General features: G+C 40.6%; 1 protein-coding gene and 1 long non-coding RNA gene across 8 annotated transcripts in view; one reads left to right on the forward strand and one right to left on the reverse strand.

Moving 5' to 3' along the window:
* The window catches only part of BTBD9 (BTB domain containing 9), a 406,522-nt gene that overhangs the window by 373,285 nt on the left and 15,477 nt on the right, over nucleotides 1-17,760 (reverse strand).
* On the forward strand, nucleotides 516-10,137 carry LOC146401535 (uncharacterized). Its single transcript, XR_014810109.1, has 3 exons — nucleotides 516-4,230; nucleotides 5,870-9,604; nucleotides 10,089-10,137. It is a non-coding gene; the product is annotated as an uncharacterized LOC146401535 (long non-coding RNA).

Raw genomic sequence — 17,760 nt, forward strand, 5'->3', positions numbered from 1 at the left:
CCACATGCCACAGGTGCAGCCCTAAAAATGCACGCACGCACGCACACACACATACAAATCTAGAAAACTGTATTCAAACTACAGGTCTCTCATTTCTCAGTATGTCAGAAAAGGAAAATCAACAACCAGAAGTGCTCCTCTTTCAGCACAGATGCATTAGTAACTAACTAGACCCAGGAGAAAACTCATTTGGGCATAGATCTAGACCCAAATCACAAAAGGAATTTCAAATAATTTCAGAGCTTTCAGTATGAAACCATCTTAAATGTTTTATTAAAACTATAATCTTCACAAGTTCCCATCATGGCTCAGTGGAAGTGAATCTGACTGGCATCCATGAGGATGCAGGTTCGATCCCTGGCCTCGCTCAGTGGGTTAAGGATCCGGCATTGCCGTGAGCTGTGGTGTAGGTCGCAGATGGGGCTCAAATCCTGAGTTACTGTGGCTGTGGCATAGGTGGGCAGCTGTTGCTCCAATTTGACCCCTAGCCTGGGAACCTCCATATGCCACGGGTATGGCTCTAAATATATATACATATATATAATCTTCAAAAGTCACAAAAATAACTGGACATTATTAATGGAAGTTTCTAGTGTACATCCTAACCCCTCCCAAAAAAAATAACCCTCATATTTTTATCAAGACTGTAATTTCCAGTCCAAACGTGTAGCCCTGATAATCAGGTAGCCTGTGTTTACTAGAACATCCTTACATTTAATCTCACTACGGGTACTTCCTGGCTTTTGTATGCAATGCCTCTGTACAAATGTAACTGACAATCCAAGGGCTTAAAACCTAACAGCTTTACATGTTAGAACATGGAGTTATTTTCTTTGAAAGCTAAAAACGTTTATATGTTTAAATCTCTATTGTATTTCCAAGTAGTACTTTTCCAGGTGTAAGTAAGCCAGCAGGGGAACTAGAGGACCAGAGCCCTCACGACCATGCAGGTACCTGAAGTGAAGATGTGGCTGACAGCTCAGAGGTGTAAGCCAGATACCCCTCTGCTGCACCAGAAACTAGGGGAACTAAGCCAGATGTGCTCTCTCCACGAGGCCACCACACCTTCCTGAAATCTCCACTTGTATCAGGATTAAAGGCTCAGCCACTCCTAATCTTTAAACTTCCACATCCAGATCCATTATCAACGAGGTGTGTGAAAAAACTGTCTTTATATCCCCCGACACTGCAGTGGAAGATCCTCAAGGTCCAGTTTCACCAATTACCTCCTACTCCATAACCACCCCCATGGACGGTGCAACAGCAAGAAATGTGACATGGAGGGACACAGAGGATGAGTTAGGCAGGTGAATAAACAGGCTCCCGGCGCCTACATTAGGAGCACCTGAGGGCTTGCAGCACACTCCCCTCATTCCCAAAGCAAATCCTTCACCCTCTGCAGCACCTGCCTTTGAAAGCCCTAAAAACTGGACTCTTGACTGATTTATTATAGCAAAAGAATCAAAGCAAAATCAGCAAAGCTTTTGAAAAAGCACATGGGGCAAAGTCCGGGGAAACCAGACACACGTTTCCAAGGCTCCTCTCTCAGTGGAGTTACATGGTATATGCTAAATTCCCCCAGCAAATTGCAACAGCACGATGCCAACCAGCAAGTTTGTTAGCCCAGGAGTGTTTAATGAGGTCTGCTCACTTAGGTAGCCTCTGAGTGGCGTGTATCCAAATTCAAGGTCCCAAAGGAAAGCTGTGTTCAACAGAAACCACAGTATTTGTATAACACTTTAAGTAAACCATTCTTATCAATTAATGGTAGGAAGTTCCCAGACACCAGACAAGGGCCAACCGGGCAAGCAGGCCTTTCTAAAGACAATGGTTCAGTCCTGCTATGTTTCCCGTGTAGCTCCAGAAGCCATCAAGATATCTAATAATGTTAGCAAAAGTGCTGAAAACTAGGAGTCTAAAAACCTATCTGATACACCTACTGAATCTTAGATTTGGATAGGAGAATGGGATGCTAAGGAAATAGCCTACCTACCTGCCCAGTGTACTCCTAACTCCCAACCTCCCAATATCTCAGACCCAAACAGTTTCATGATCGGGTTTCTTCAAAACTTCAAGGATCAGATAATTACAATGTTATTTAAACTATTCCTGTGCTCATAAAAAGAAGTAAAGTTTCCTGCCCCTTCTTATGAAGCCAATATAACCCTGATGCGAAGATCCAACAATATCCACACACTCAAAAATCAGTATAAATGAAAAAAATCATATGTATAATATTGGAAGACACAATTAGCAGAAGGATTCAGGACAAAGCCAATCCCAAGAAGGACATATGAATATTAAGAAAAATAATATCAAATATTAATTTGATATTAGTCATCAAATTAAAAGGTTAAAGGAGAAGAAAATCACATAACTCAATGAAAGCTAAACTTCCTTTTTAAGCAATCATTAAGTTCATTTTTAAAGTTTATTATATAATAAAAAAATACTTCCTTAACTTTATACACACATTCACAGCCTAACTATAATAGATATAAGCATCCAGTTAATAATAAAATCTAGAAACATACCTAGAAAGTTCAGAAATAAGTCAAGGATGTCTACTCAACACTATTAACATTTTTCAGGAACAAAAGATAATGCAATTAAGAAAATCAAGTTAAAGGTAAATGGATTAGGAAACAAATGGGGGAAAAAAATCACTATTTGCTCATACTCTCATTGTCCCCTGGAAAAATCCATGAGAATCAACTGAAAATATATGAGAAAATAAGGATAGTTTGCTAAGGGGACCATATAAAATTATTACAGTTGACCCCTGAACAACAAAGGTTTGAACTGCACGGGTCCACTTATATGCAATTCTTCTAACAGCAAATGCTACAGTCCTACACAAGCCACAACTGTGGATCTTCAGATATGGAAGAACCTGGGACATGGGAGGCCGACCATAAGTTGCATTCGAATTTCTAACTGTGCAGGTAGGCAAACCAACCTCTGCACTGTTCATCTGTGCATATTCTTCCATGCCCAAAACAGCTGGCTGAAAAATAGGAGGGAAATGATCTGCAACTTTATATTGTGAACAAGGACAATGTTTTAACAACAGAAAGCAAAATTCAACCAGACATTCTTGGTAGGGACACACAGTTAAGAACAATTAATTTGACAAACAGGCACATATATTAGAAAACTAAGAATGAAAAATGAGAATTTTATATTTAATAAGAGGTTTTTTAAGCTGAGAGACAGTTCTAATTAACACAGGAATTATAAGTAATCCTGATCAGAATCACAACAGAGTTTTTAAAGTAAACTGAGGTGATGAAGTTCAACTGACAGGAGTTCCCGTCGTGGCTCAGCAGTTAACAAGCCTGACTAGCATTCATGAGGACACGGGTTCGATCCTTGGCCTCATTCCATGGGTTAAGAATCTGACGTTGCCGTGAGTTGTGGTGTAAGCCAGTAGCTACAGCTCTGATTTGACCCCTAGCCTTGGAACCTCCATACGCCGCTGGCACCACCCTAAAAAGATCAAAAAAAAAAAAAAAGTTCAACTGAAAGAATAAATATGTGATTTTATATATATTCTAAAAAAGAAGAGTAAGGAGGCCAATTTACTGGATGAGAAAGCAAATCATAAATTAGATCAATTTAAACGATGTCATTTTAGAGAGATAGATCATTGAAACATTTTAATCCAGAAATAAACCCATACACAGGAATTCAGTTCAGTAAATATAATGTAGCATTTCAATTCAGTGGGAGAAAATATGGATTATTACAACAACAAAAAAATGTTGGCTAGCCATTTTGAAAAAATTAAACTGGATAGTCACATATGAGTACAAAATTAAATAGGTAAGGGTGTCAACTTCAGCACTTTCTGTTACAGTAACAAAATTTTAAAAAGTAAATGCCCATTTAACAGAAATTGGATAAACAATGGTAAGCCTAAAGATGGACTATTATACAATGATTTAAAGAGAATAAAGTTATGGAGTTCCCATTGTGGCTCAGCAGAAACGAATCTGAATAGTATCCATGAGGACGCAGGTTTGACCCCTGGTCTCACTCAAAGGGTTAAGGATCTGGCGTTGTCATGAGCTGTGGTGTAGGTTACGATGCAGCTCGGATCTAGGTGTTGCTATGACTGTGGTGTGGGCCAGCAGCTACAGCTCAGATGTGACCCCTAACCTGGGAACCTCCATATCCTGCAGGTTCGGCCCTAAAAAGAGAAACAAATAAAAAAAAGTATAAAGTGGAGTTCCCGTCGTGGCGCAGTGGTTAACGAATCCGACTAGGAACCATGAGGTTGCGGGTTCGGTCCCTGCCCTTGCTCAGTGGGTTAACGATCCGGTGTTGCCGTGAGCTGTGGTGTAGGTTGCAGATGCGGCTCGGATCCCGAGTTGCTGTGGCTCTGGTGTAGGCCGGTGGCTACAGCTCTGATTCAACCCCTAGCCTGGGAACCTCCATATGCCGCGGGAGCGGTCCAAGAAATAGCAACAACAACAACAACAAAAAAGACAAAAGACAAAAAAAAAAAAAAAAAAAAAAAAAAAAGTATAAAGTTAAATACTTTCATAGGCATTGAAAAAGTCTTAAATATATGTATTTACATGCAAAAAGGCAAGCTGCAAAACAATATTATAATAAAATCTTATTTTGTTAGGTATATAAAATGCAAATACCAAATTATTAACAAGGGTTAACCCAATGGACTACAGCTGTGGGAAAAATTTTACATAGTGGACCCCATATATCTATAATGTTTAAGATTTTTATAACAAGCATTTTTATTTTACTTTTTTTTTTTTTTTTGGTGGGGTGCATGAGTGGCATATGGAAGCTCCCAGGCTAGGGGTCAAATCAGAGCTGCAGCTGCAGGCTTATACCACAGCCACAGCAATGCTAGATCTAAGCCGCATCTGCGACCTATACCACAGCTCTCGGGAGCACTGGATCCTTGATCCACTAAGCAAGGCCAGGGATCAAACCCACATTCTCATGGTTAAAGTTGGCTTTGTTATGGGTTTGTTACGGCTGGGCCACAATGGGAACTCCCAAGCATTTTTATTTCTAATAAAACTACATACAAATATTTTAAAAACTTTGGTCTCTAAAATTACAAAATAAATTCATTTGTGTATGAGACAGCAAGTGTTTCAATTCACCACATCTAGTGTTACCTGACTTAGTAACTAGGACAGACTGGTAAGCAGAGGGACTACAGATACTATCTCCACAGGTAAAAATGAATTAACAACTTGAAAGCAAGGACAAAGAGTTCATTACACTAAGACAGGCAAAAAGTAATGAATATCAGATATCTGGGTAGCATGGCCTTGTAGGATACTCTATCTGATACACCCCAACTAAAGATCTTCACCTCAAGAGATTTTCAGTTTGACATTTTCTAAACTTAGTGCTCTGAGATTTGCTCCTGTTGACAATCACAGAGTCTAAACTTCCTGATGTTCACAGGATAATAATCTATTGAGAGAATAGATTACCTCTAGCTGTTCCTTCAAGGTAAGAGGAAAGAGAAGTGCAGGAAGGCAGAGGGAGCAGGCACTCACTCTAGGAGAGGAGATGGTACAATTCAGGATACAATATACAATTATTTCTTTTCTTTTTTTGTCTTTTTGCCATTTCTTGGACTGCTCCCACAGCATATGGAGGTTCCCAGGCTAGGGGTCTAATCGGAGCCGTAGCCACCGGCCCAGGCCAGAGCCACAGCAACGCGGGATCCGAGCTGCGTCTGCAACCTACACCACAGCTCACGGCAATGCTGGATCATTAACCCACTGAGCAAGGGCAGGGACCGAACCCGCAACCTCATGGTTCCTAGTCGGATTCGTTAACCACTGCGCCGCCACGACGGGAACTCCATACATTTCTTGAGGGTTCTGAGACTTCATATAAATTTATTTACCAAGGATGGTGGTATAGAAACTACACTGTGTGTGTGCGTGTAGTGTGTGCGTGTGAGAGAAACAGACAGACAGACAGACACTGGTTAACTCTCCTGGTCAAATGCACCAGAAATCAAAAAAATGACTAAAACCCCAGTACTAAAATTCTCAGGGTTACTGACTGTTTATTATGCAATAAGAAATCCAAACCCATTTGTTCTAACCAAAACAGTAAACAACATCCATCAATAAAGAACACCATATGTAGTTCACAATGTTGGAGTGCTACAATTGCCTCTAAAAGAGTTTGCAAAAACCAAGTTGACCTAAATATAAATTTCCTAAAGTTCACTTCCAGAAGAACTATTTACAAAGTTTTCTTTCAAAAGGGCTTAATATATTTTTTAGAATTAAAGTTTACTCTCCAGAGTTTAATCAGGAAATAGACAAAGGGCAAAGTTCCACCAGGTGGAGATGCCAACGAGTCCTTGAACACTGCATAAATCTCCCCTGGGAAACCCACTCGACTCCACGTTATTTCCTGACTGAACGAACTTTATGGGGAGAAAGACCTTCTGCTCTTTAATTGCAAAATATAAATGATCTTTCTCTTGAGGAAAGAGATGGCATTTACCAGCATATGGTTTGGCAATTTCTTTCTGCTCTTAGTACCCATGTGGTGTGTAATTTGAAGTTGTATTCCTTAAACTTTAAATTAATATCGCTTGGGGAGATAAATGATGTCCTGTCTGCATCTTAAACACTCACAAAAAAATCACATTCCACTTTCTCATGGGAAGGACGCCTCACTCCTTTTGATATATACTCTATCCTTGTCATTCAAAAGTTAGAATAAACAGGTGTAGACTGACCACACTGGTAGGTGTAACCTTGATTCTGATATTCTGCAAATCCAATTCTAAATCTCTCAGAAGAGCAGCATCACTGGGCAGTAAAGTAGCTACAACGAAAAACAAAACTGGAGTTCACGGGCATTTTCTGGTCTTAGGATTCCTGAACTGTCTTTCTCTGGAAAAGATTAAATGATTTCTAACATCCAGCCCAGCTCCAAATTCTGGTCATTCTAGGATTTTATGTCTGTAAATAATGTTATAGATAGTCTCCACTTGGAACGCTAAGGAACTGTATCATAAAAATATCTGACAAGATTATTTTACAGAGAGCGTAACTCCCTTTACCAATTACCACACTGATTCCCTATTTCTTTGCCAAAGGACAAACCAGTTTCTGAACCTGTATATAATTCATTCAATAGGAGATTTATTGAACTTTCTCTATGACACCAGACCAGTGCTAGGTGACTAAGAAACACAAAGATTAATAAAAGATAAAGTTGCTACTTTTGAAGAACTGTCCACTGAGGAAGGTAGAACTAGATGATAAAGAATGTCAATTCTAGAACCAGCAGGTCATGATTTTATGATTTATAGAAACTCATATAGTTACCTTCCATAAGTATCACACCAAAACAACTAAAAAATTATGCTATACTCTTGCAACAGAATAAGAGTTAATATTCAAATAATTAGCTACTTGCTCTCTAAAATGGGATACTTACATCCTAAGAGGAATGAAACACAAACCACAGGAATTTGGAAAGAAAATCTTAACATTTCTATTGATATGCATTTTAACCTAGAAAAATGAGGAAAAAAATTAGCTTCAGTTGTATTTAATAGGTGGCTGGACACTGCCTCCCCTTCATGATCTGCACGTCAAAAATAGTCGCTTGTCTCATAAGGGTAAATACGTGTCTTGAGAGAAGAGTGGGAATTCCACAAAGAGGCTGGGCTGAAGGTAGTGTCCTCCTTTGCTCAAGGGAAATATCAGGTTTACCTGGGCCTGCTTACTTGAACTTACCAAAGCTCATAAAGTTTAAATTAAATCATTGCTCACAAAATGACAGGTGAATTTAAAAAAGTTCTTACAAGGAAACCACTGATTGAAGATAATGTAACATTGCCAACACAAGCAGACAAGAAGAAAATGGCCATTTTGACAACTCTACTGCTACTAGTCAGATTTTGTAAGATATATGAAAGATATGGATGAAAGATATATATGAAAGATATTTGGCAACTTGGCTGATAACCATACATATATATGAGATTGCTTAACATTTGCCATTCATATATATATATATGAGATTGCCTAACAAGGGATTCATCTCCAAAATTTATAAACACCTCCTACCACCCAATACCAAAAAAACAAACCACCCCATCAAAAAATGGGCAGAAGATCTAAACAGACAATTCTCCAAAGAAGACACACACATGGCCAAAAAACACATGAAAAGAGGTTCACAATCACTCGTCATTAGAGAAATGCAAATCAAAACCACTATGATAGCCAGAATGGCTATCATCAAAAAGTCTACAAACAGTTTAAGTGCTGGAAGGGGTGTGGAGAAAAAGGAACCCTATTACACTTTTGGTGGGATTGTAAATTGCTGCAACCACTGTGGAAAACAGTATGGAGATTCCTCAGAAAACTAAAAATAGAACTACCATTTGATCCAGCCGTCCCACTCCTGGGCCTCTATCCAGAGAAAACCATGACTCACAAAGACACATGTTCTCTGATGTTCATTGCAGCACTCTTTTCAATAGCCAAGACATGTAAACAACCTAAATGTCCATTGACAGAGGAATGGATCAAGAAGATGTGGTACATATACACAATGGAATATTACTCAGCCATCAAAAAGACCAAAATACCAGCATTTTTAGCAACATGAATGGACCTAGAAATTATCGTGCTAAGTGAAGTCAGTCAGACAATGAGACACCAACATCAAATGCTATCACTGACATGTGGAATCTGAAAAAAGGACACAATGAACTTCTTTGCAGAACAGATACTGACTCACAGTCTTTGAAAAACTTATGGTTTCCAAAGGAAACAATTTGGGGGGTGGGGGGATGTGCCTGGGGTTTGGGATGGAAATGCTATAAAATTTGATTGTGATGATCATTGTACAGCTATAAATGTAATAAATTCATTGAGTAATAAAAACTTTTTAAAAATTTTAAAAACTATATGAACTGTATGCTGGAAGCAGAAAAATATAGGCACCAAGAGCCAAAACACAATGAAAAAGTCATGATGAGTGCAGAGGTTATTAGTTGTAATAATATTTGAAAATACAGGATAGCCATTTCTTTTTAATTTCTTCAGTGGCAACTTATGGCCTGTAATATTCTTGCTCAGATTTAAATTATATGATATTTTCCTAATTAATAAAGGTTATTATAGCATGAACTCCCATTAAAGCAGTGGAATCATCAATTGCAACAATTTAATTTCTTTGTAGCAAAGCTACTGTGAACATTTGCATTATTGTCTGTGTGAAGGAAATTGGCTTTTCATTGGTAGATGTTATAAAAATGTTCTACTGTGCATACTTTGATGCAGTTTGTTAAACCCGACTATCTTGGCTATTTTCTGTGAAATTGTGAAATTTAAAAAAAGGTTAATTCTAAGAAATTAGTCACCCCAAATCTTGATTTATACATTTATTCACTGCCATTCTACAACACAATCTAAAGGAAATGTTTGTTCACAAATTATACTAGTCGTCTTTTCATTCTTTTTTTTCCCCTTACATAATCCTTTCGCTTTGGTTTTTTTTTTTTTTTTTTTTGTCTTTTTGCTATTTCTTGGGCCGCCCCTGCGGCATGCGGAGGTTTCCCAGGCTAGGGGTCGAATCGGAGCCATAGCCACCGGCCTACGCCAGAGCCACAGCAACACAGGATCCGAGCTGCGTCTGCAACCTACACCACAGCTCACGGCAACGCCGGATCCTTAACCCACTGAGCAAGGCCAGGGACCGAACCCGCAACCTCATGGTTCCTAGTCGGATTCGTTAACCACTGCGCCACGACGGGAACTCCTCGCTTTGGTTTTATGAGCACTAACTTCATTCCTTTGACATCCACTCTCTACTGCAGTTTAAAAAAAAAAAAAAAAGGCAAGAGTTCCTGTTGTGGCTCAGTGGTTAACGAATTCGACAAGGAACCATGAGGTTGCAGGTTGGATCCCCGGCCTTGATCAACGGGTTAAGGATCCAGTGTTGCCTTGAGCTGTGGTGTAGGTCGCAGATGGGCGCGGATCCTGCGGCTCTGGCGTAGGCCGGCAGCTGTAGCTCTGATTAGACCCCTAGCCTGGGAACCTCCATATGCTGAGGGAGCAGCCCTAGAAAGACAAAAAGACAAAAAAAAAAAGCAGAGTAAGACTCAGAGATGATTATCCTCAGATAGTCTTGCAATTACTGTCCAAATTGAGAACCTATGAACTAAATCCAACTCTTTCCTATGTACTTAGTAATAAGGGGATGAACAGCACATATCAAGCAAATAACTTTTATCTCAGGAACAAAAAACTTAGGCAAAAAATTTAAGTTCATGTCTCTTAAGATTGGGAAAATTGACTTGTCCTGTAAAACTGCCATCTTTTCAGATTCCAAACTAATCTTACCCTCAAGTCCTCCATGAACTCCCATTAATGAGAAAATATGTGGCCTGCCTATATGTACATTCTTTTGGTGCACATATAAACTTCACTTACACTGTGGGAGAATAAAATCCATTTAAAAAGAGAATAATGTATTTTTTTTCCTTCTGTTTTAGAACAAAAACTCTAAAGGGTAGTGGATGGGTTTTCTGTATTCTGTGCACTAACACCCCCGAGATGCTACTGAATAATTGATGAGCTTATGATTAGACTGCTCTCCTCAAGTGCTGAACAACGTCCATGAACCAAATTTAATTCACATCTAATACTGAATTCTATCTCTTTTATCACGATCAAAATATGCATCAAGGCTGATCTCTGTTCCTTAGGGTTTCATCAGCTGATTCTTCATCTGAAGTCACAATCGTGATATGTGACCAGCTCAGCTACAACACCACCTTGAGATGTCACTGACAAATTCTCATAGCCCATCGAGAAAAGATACCACGACCCTGCCTTTATAAGAGAAACAAGCCTAGAGTCCAGACGCCTTAAGAATAAATATATTGACACAAGAGGAGGAGATTCTATTTATACTTTGCAGGCAGACTACCTTCTTTTTTTTTTTTTTTAAGTGTAATTTATTTATTTATTTATTTATTTATTGTCTTTTTGCCATTTCTTGGGCCGCTCCAGCGGCATATAGAGGTTCCCAGGCTAGGGGTCGAATCAGAGTCGTAGCCACCAGTCTACACCACAGCCACAGCAACGCAGGATCCGAGCCGCATCTGCAACCTACACCACAGCTCATGGCATCACCGGATCATTAATCCACTGAGCAAGGGATCGAACCCGCAACCTCATGGTTCCTAGTCGGATTCGTTAACCACTGCACCAGGATGGGAACTCCCAGACTACCTTCTTAACATTAATTCTAAAAGAAAAAATAAATTGTGACTAATAAACTATTTCCTGTTAAAATTCATTTTGTTTAAATGCCATCACATTATTGACAAACATAAAATGATCAAATGTAGCAGAATTGATGAAATAGATAAATACCTGCAGTCTATTTCCTTCTCTAAGTTTACAGACGCAGCAGCTTATGTTTTACTTGGCCAACAGCAGGGGGTGAGCTGCTGATAGGGAAGATTCATACAATACTTCCCGTGCTGAGCTGTACCTATGGGTAAATCTAAAGTAACCCACACACTCTGTGGATAAGGAGGGTTTTAAATAATGGAAGAAGAGAACTTTTTAAGACTATTAAATGAAAGATGTTCCATGCAGACAAGATGGCAAAGGCAGGAGTCTCTATCAGGGCACTATCAGAAAATGCGAAACTAGAAAGGAAGTTTGCTTTGAGTAAAAACAGAGACAGAAACAGATAAACAGTATGGTAGAAACTTGCACTACAAAATGTGTCTAAGACGCCTCCAAGGGAACAGATCAGAGACTGGGAAGTACACATAGTTCTGTTGGAAAGATCCGGGCAAATCATTTCCAAGTCCCTAAGATTCACTTTCTACCTTAGAAAAGGGGTGGAAGGCTATGAATGCAATAAAATTCATTATTTAAAAAAAAAAAAAGAAAAAAAGAAAAGGGGAAGAAGGGGGCCACCATCCTGTGGTCCCTTCAAGTTCTAAAGCTCTACAACTAAATCATCTATGTAGGAAATTTTTTGTCTTATTAGGGCCAAACACGGCATATGGAAGTTCCCAGGCTAGGGGTCAAATCAGAGCTGCAGCTGCCAGCCTACACCACAGCCACCACCACACCAGATCCAAGTCGTGTCTACGACCTATACCACACCTCATGACAATGCCAGATCCTTAACCCACTGATCAAGGCCAGGAATCAAACCCACATCCTCATGGATGCTAGCGGGTTTGTTCCCACAATGTTAACTCCATAATCTGTCAAATTTTTAAATACACATTTCCTATAACCCAGCTATTGTGCTTCTAGAACTATTGATTCAGTATTGCCTGTAACAACAAAAAGTTGGCGGGGGTGGGGGGGCAACTAAATATCCATCAATAGGAGCTCCTGTTGTGGTGCTGTGGAAATGAATCTGACTAGTAACCATGAGGTTTCGGGTTCATCCCCTGGCCTGGCTCAGTGGGTTAAAGATCCAGCATGGCTCTGAGCTGTGGTGTAGGTTACAGACATGGCTCGGATCCAGCGTTGCTGTGGCTGTGGCGTAGGCCAGGAGCTGTGGCTCCAATTCCACCCATAGCCTTGGAACTTTCATATACTGTGGGTAGGGCCCTAAAAAAAAAAAAAAAAAAACCATCAATATGGTAAGTGGCAAATAAATTACAATGTATCCATGTAACCCAGGCATTAATAGGAATGGAATAGATCTGAATGTTCTGACCTGAGCTCCAAAACACAGTAAGTGAAGAGAGCAGGCCTCAGTTCAATTATGTAAATATAAATATATGTAAATGTGTGTATATACTTACGTTACTTAAACATCTACTGAATTAAGTAAATAGATACCTAGAAAAGAAGACTGCAAGGCCACACACTAACTGTTAACAGCAGTAACCCCAAGGAGGAGGTGGAAGTGAGCGGACGACATAAAGGAGTGAATGGGAAGGTTTATGTTTAAACTCAAGGTACTTCTGAAGTTTCTGCTTTTAAAACAAGGATTTATCTTTTATATAAATGATATTTCAAAAAATTTTGAGAAGTTTAAAAGGTGATGAAATATTTAATGAAATATTTATCAAAAGAAGCCTCTTTTTTTTTTTTTCCCCAAATAAAAGGATGAAAACACTGATATAGATGATCTTGGACTTGCTATACTTTCCTGAAAAGAAATCTGAGAAATGAGCAAATATTGATGGGAATAGATTTTTTAGTACATAAAAGATTTTTAATAGTTATCTAAAAATGAGCCAAAACACAAATTCCTGGAGAGGAGCAACAAGATCTCTCTTGTGTCCCAAAAGGATAGCATTCAATAAATAAATATTACATTGAAATAAAATGATCCAAGGATAGGCTGGGGACACAAAGGTGGGACTCCATGTCACTCTCAGCAACTGATTATAAAAACACATGTGCTCAGGAGTTCCCTGGTGGTCCAGTGGGTTAAGGATCAGTCCTTACCACTGCTGTTGCCTGGGTTCAATCCCTGGCCCGGGAACTTCCTGGCCTGGGAACTTCCACATGCCACAGGCACACCCCCACCCCCACAAAAAAATAAATAAATAAAATGTGCTCATCTTAAAAGTCTCTAAACTATTTACAACCAGATATTTTCATTAGGAAGTTCTCCCTCCTCCCAATATTCAACACGTATTTGGTTTCCTAATTTCCACTTTAGTAGTCAAGGTTATACTTCTATATCATACTTTCTATGATGTTTCTCATATGCTTCAAATATTTTTCAACTTATAAAGCCACTTTACTATGCAGCACTTTTCTTGGTGTACTCTTGCTAAGTCTCTAGTGATTTACTATTTTTTCCAACTGTAAATTCTACAGATACTTCAGGAATGTAAACATATGTTAACAACAGTACAATCCTAAGAGTCAACATTCTGGTAAAAATCTTTGATACCTTGCTATCCTTTTTCTCCATTCGCACATCCTGTTGATGTGCTTTTCGACAATGCAAAGATCTAATTTTCAGAACAGAGGAAGGATATGGCTGTTCATTATCTCTACACTCCTATGTTTTTAACTTGTTAGGATAGCCTGTGCTGCTTTTTCTAAGGGGAAGGACCCAGGGGAAGAAAGCATTTAAGAATAGAAGTTCAGGAGTTCCTGTTGTGGCTCAGTGGAAACGAATCTGATTAGTGTCCATGACGATGCAGGTTCAATCGCTGACCCTGCTCAGTATGTTAAAAACCTGGCACTGCCCTGAGCTGTGGTGTGAGTCGCATATGCGGCTCAGATCCTGTGTTAAATGTGGCTGTGGTGTAGGCCAGCAGCTACACCTCCAATTCAACCCCTAGCCTGGGAACTTCCATGTGCTGCACCTGCAGCCCTAAAAAAAAGAATAGAAGTTCATGAAAGAAATGATTCAAACAGCTCAGTTCTAGGTAGCTTTCTCAGCTAATAAGCAACTCAACAAACATTTGGGTGAAGGCTTACTGTGAGTTTAACTACGGGGTGAAGAAAGTAGCAGGTGATGAGCATTACCCACCCACAGAAACTTAAAAAGCTAATTATCCTTTCCTTGGGCTGTTAACAGCTGTGACTGATCTCACAGCAAACCATCACTAGATCACTACAGTTTTCTCTCCAATCTTACCTCCTCCATAATTAACAAAAGATGACATTCCAACACCGAGTAATTTATAAGCCTTAGCATTCTTCAGTCTTTTCCACAGAAACACCATTGCAGTATCTGGTGGCCAGCCACAAATGCCTATTTATTCCTGGAAGCGCTTCAAGACTGGCCCACTATGGAAACTAACCATGATCGGTAATATTAAGGCAAAATGCTGAGTCTCAGTGTGGGAAGAAAAAAACACCTCCCTCAGCTTCAGGGCCAAAGAGAAAACTCTTCTCCACTCGCCCCTGCTCACTGGATCAGACCCAGGAATTCCCACTCTGCCTTCTTCAATTTCCCTCATCTGCAGATTTTCAGCAGGTTTTTTTCTCTCTCTGGCTCACTAAGCAGAACAGTCAGAATCTTCAGTCACTCTCCTGCCCCTTTGGAGCTGCACTGGCCACAATGGTAGCCAAGCATCACATGTGGCCACTGAGCTCTTAAAACATGACTACTCCAAATTGACATGTGCTGTAAAAAAACCTTGTATTTCAAAGGCTTGCTAAATATCTCATTTATTTTTTCACATTGAGATGTGGAAACAGTAATTTTTTTCTTTTTGGCCACACCCATGGCATGCGGAATATCCCTGGCCGGGGAACAGACCCGTGCCACCTTTAGCACCCAAGACACAGCAGTGACAATGTGGGATTCCTAACTGCTAGGCCACCAGGGAACTCCAAATGATATTTTAGATATATTGGGCTTAATAAAAATATTTCCAGGTTAATCTTACCTGTTTTTCTTTTATCACGGCTAATAAAAAATTCTGAATTGCAAACATGGCTTCTTGCATTTGTAGCTCACATTACATTTCTATTGTACAGCACTGCTCATAGGTTGTCTTAGGAAAGGCAGCAAAGAGCGTTCAAAGTCACACTAAGTCTTGGTATCACCACAGACAATTACATAACCCTTGACACTGTTGCGCTGCATCCCGAAGGCCTTTAAGACCTGCACCTGCCCAGCTTTAAGACAGAAGAACAGAGGTGGAGTCAGCAACAGAGACATCAGTGGCTTATGGACCGGCGATCTTACATGCCTGATGCAAGGCCCTGGAGAGACACCCCCACCAGGCGTGGTGGGTGTCGGGCAAGACGAGGCTGCAGGTTTTCCTCCCGAGGGGAGGAGGAGCTTGCCAGTTATAGGGGAAGTTACCTCAGATTGGCTCGTTAGTTACCAGAGAAACCAAGAGAGGGGCACGTCCCTCACAGCCCCTTTGTTTTAAGAACAATCACTAACTGGGGTCTGGGGCCAGTATGTGGTAAGGTCAGCCTTGTGAGTAGGGTGAAGTGAAGCAGGCCCTCCTAGAGCAAGGGATGGAGACAGAGCAAGAAAACAGCCATCTTGAGTGGCCTGATCATACAGACACCTTACCTAACCCTTTTCTCTTTTGTAAAGTGTGGTGATACTAAAATGCTACCTTAGAGGACTGATGGTAGAATCAAATGGGGTAAAGTAAACTATGGTGCCTGGTACATAATAAATGCCCAATAAATATTAACCGCTACCATCACTGCTACTACTACTATACTACTATCATTATTCACTATGAGTACCTGACGAAGACAAGGAGAGAGACATGAGTTGGTAGAAAAAAGATGGAGTGGAGTTCCCATCTTGGCACAGAGGAAGCTAATCCAACTAGGAACCGTGATGTTTCACGTTCGATCCCTAGCCTCGCTCAGTGGGTTAAGGATCCAGCGTTGCTGTGGCTGTGGTGTAGGCTGGCAGCTACAGCGTCCATTAGACCCCTAGCCTGGGAACCTCCATATGCCGCAGGTGAGGCCCTAAAAGGACAAAAGACCAAAAAAAAAAAAAAAAAAGGATGGAGGGAGGGTACAGACAGTCCAGAGAGAACTCTCCATTTCTCTTCCAGAGACACACCCACACGGACAGCCGCACTACTCAGTGGCAGCATGGGGGTATTTGCAGGACACTCTCACTCCATCCAATTATGTATGTCAGAGGATGTGGAAATACGGCCACTCCTGTAACAGTTCCAAGAACCTTAGCCTGGATGCCCTTTTCCCCGATAGGGAGAGCCAGAGATGCGTTGGTTCTTCTGAGATGCCACTGTTTTCTCACATGACCAAGGTTTTTACTGCTGGAACCTCTTATATTCCCCATGTCTAGTTAAATCTGCCTCCTCTTTCAAGGCTCGGAACAGACATCACACCCTTCAGCAAGAGCCTTCCCTGATGTTGCCCATCTACGTCAGGGGCCCCTCTCATACACCCTGGGATCAGCTTCTGTTTCCGCCATCACTGCCCCCATTAACAATGTCTTGTGACCCTGTTACTGACTTGTCTTGTTGGTAAGTAAGCTTCCAATAGGGCAATAACATGAAATCACTCAACAAATAATCAATGCCTTACCATCTTTACCCTCCCAGAATCTAATACAGTTTCTAGCATATTCAAATCAAAATTAACCAAAAAGGGCCATATAGATATGAACAGATCTCTGTTCTGAATTCCAGACCCCCATATCCCACTGCCTACTTTGTGTCTCTATTTGGTTCCTCTCAAGTACAAAGGTACTTCCAAACTCACTTCACACTCTCTACACCCTCTCTGCCACTAAACCCTGCCCTCCTACAATGTTCCCCAGCTCAGGGAGCCCAATTATGGAAATCAGAATGCCCTGCTTCAACCTTACCTTCCATACCTAATTCACCTGCAAGTCTTTTCATGTTATTTCCTAAACAAGCTCTCAAATCAAGCTTCTATGTTACCACCCTTGTCTCTCACTTGGACCATTCTCACCCATTTCCTTCCCCGTTTTCACTCCAAACTGTCCTCTACCAGCAGCCAGACTGAATGTCAAAGTGTAAATCTGATTATGAACTCTCCCTGAACCCCTCCCTCCCTGACCCTCACCCCCACTTAAATACTTCCAATGGTTTCCCAGGCCTCTTTTTTTGGGGGGGGGGAGGGCGGGGGATGCCATACCAGAGGCATGTGGAATTTTCCAAGCCAAAGACCCTTAACTTCCTGAGAGGCTAGGGATCTAACCCGCATCCTCACAGACATAATGTCAGGTTCTTAACCCACTGAGCCACAACAGGAACTCCTTTCTTTAAAAAATAATTTTAATAAAATAATTTGCATC

The sequence above is a fragment of the Sus scrofa genome, chromosome 7, assembly GCF_054392235.1.
Source record: "Sus scrofa isolate SSC_HxYL_T2T_F1_AM1 chromosome 7, Sscrofa_HxYL_maternal_Yorkshire_Landrace_v2.0, whole genome shotgun sequence".
Taxonomy (NCBI): domain Eukaryota; kingdom Metazoa; phylum Chordata; class Mammalia; order Artiodactyla; family Suidae; genus Sus; species Sus scrofa.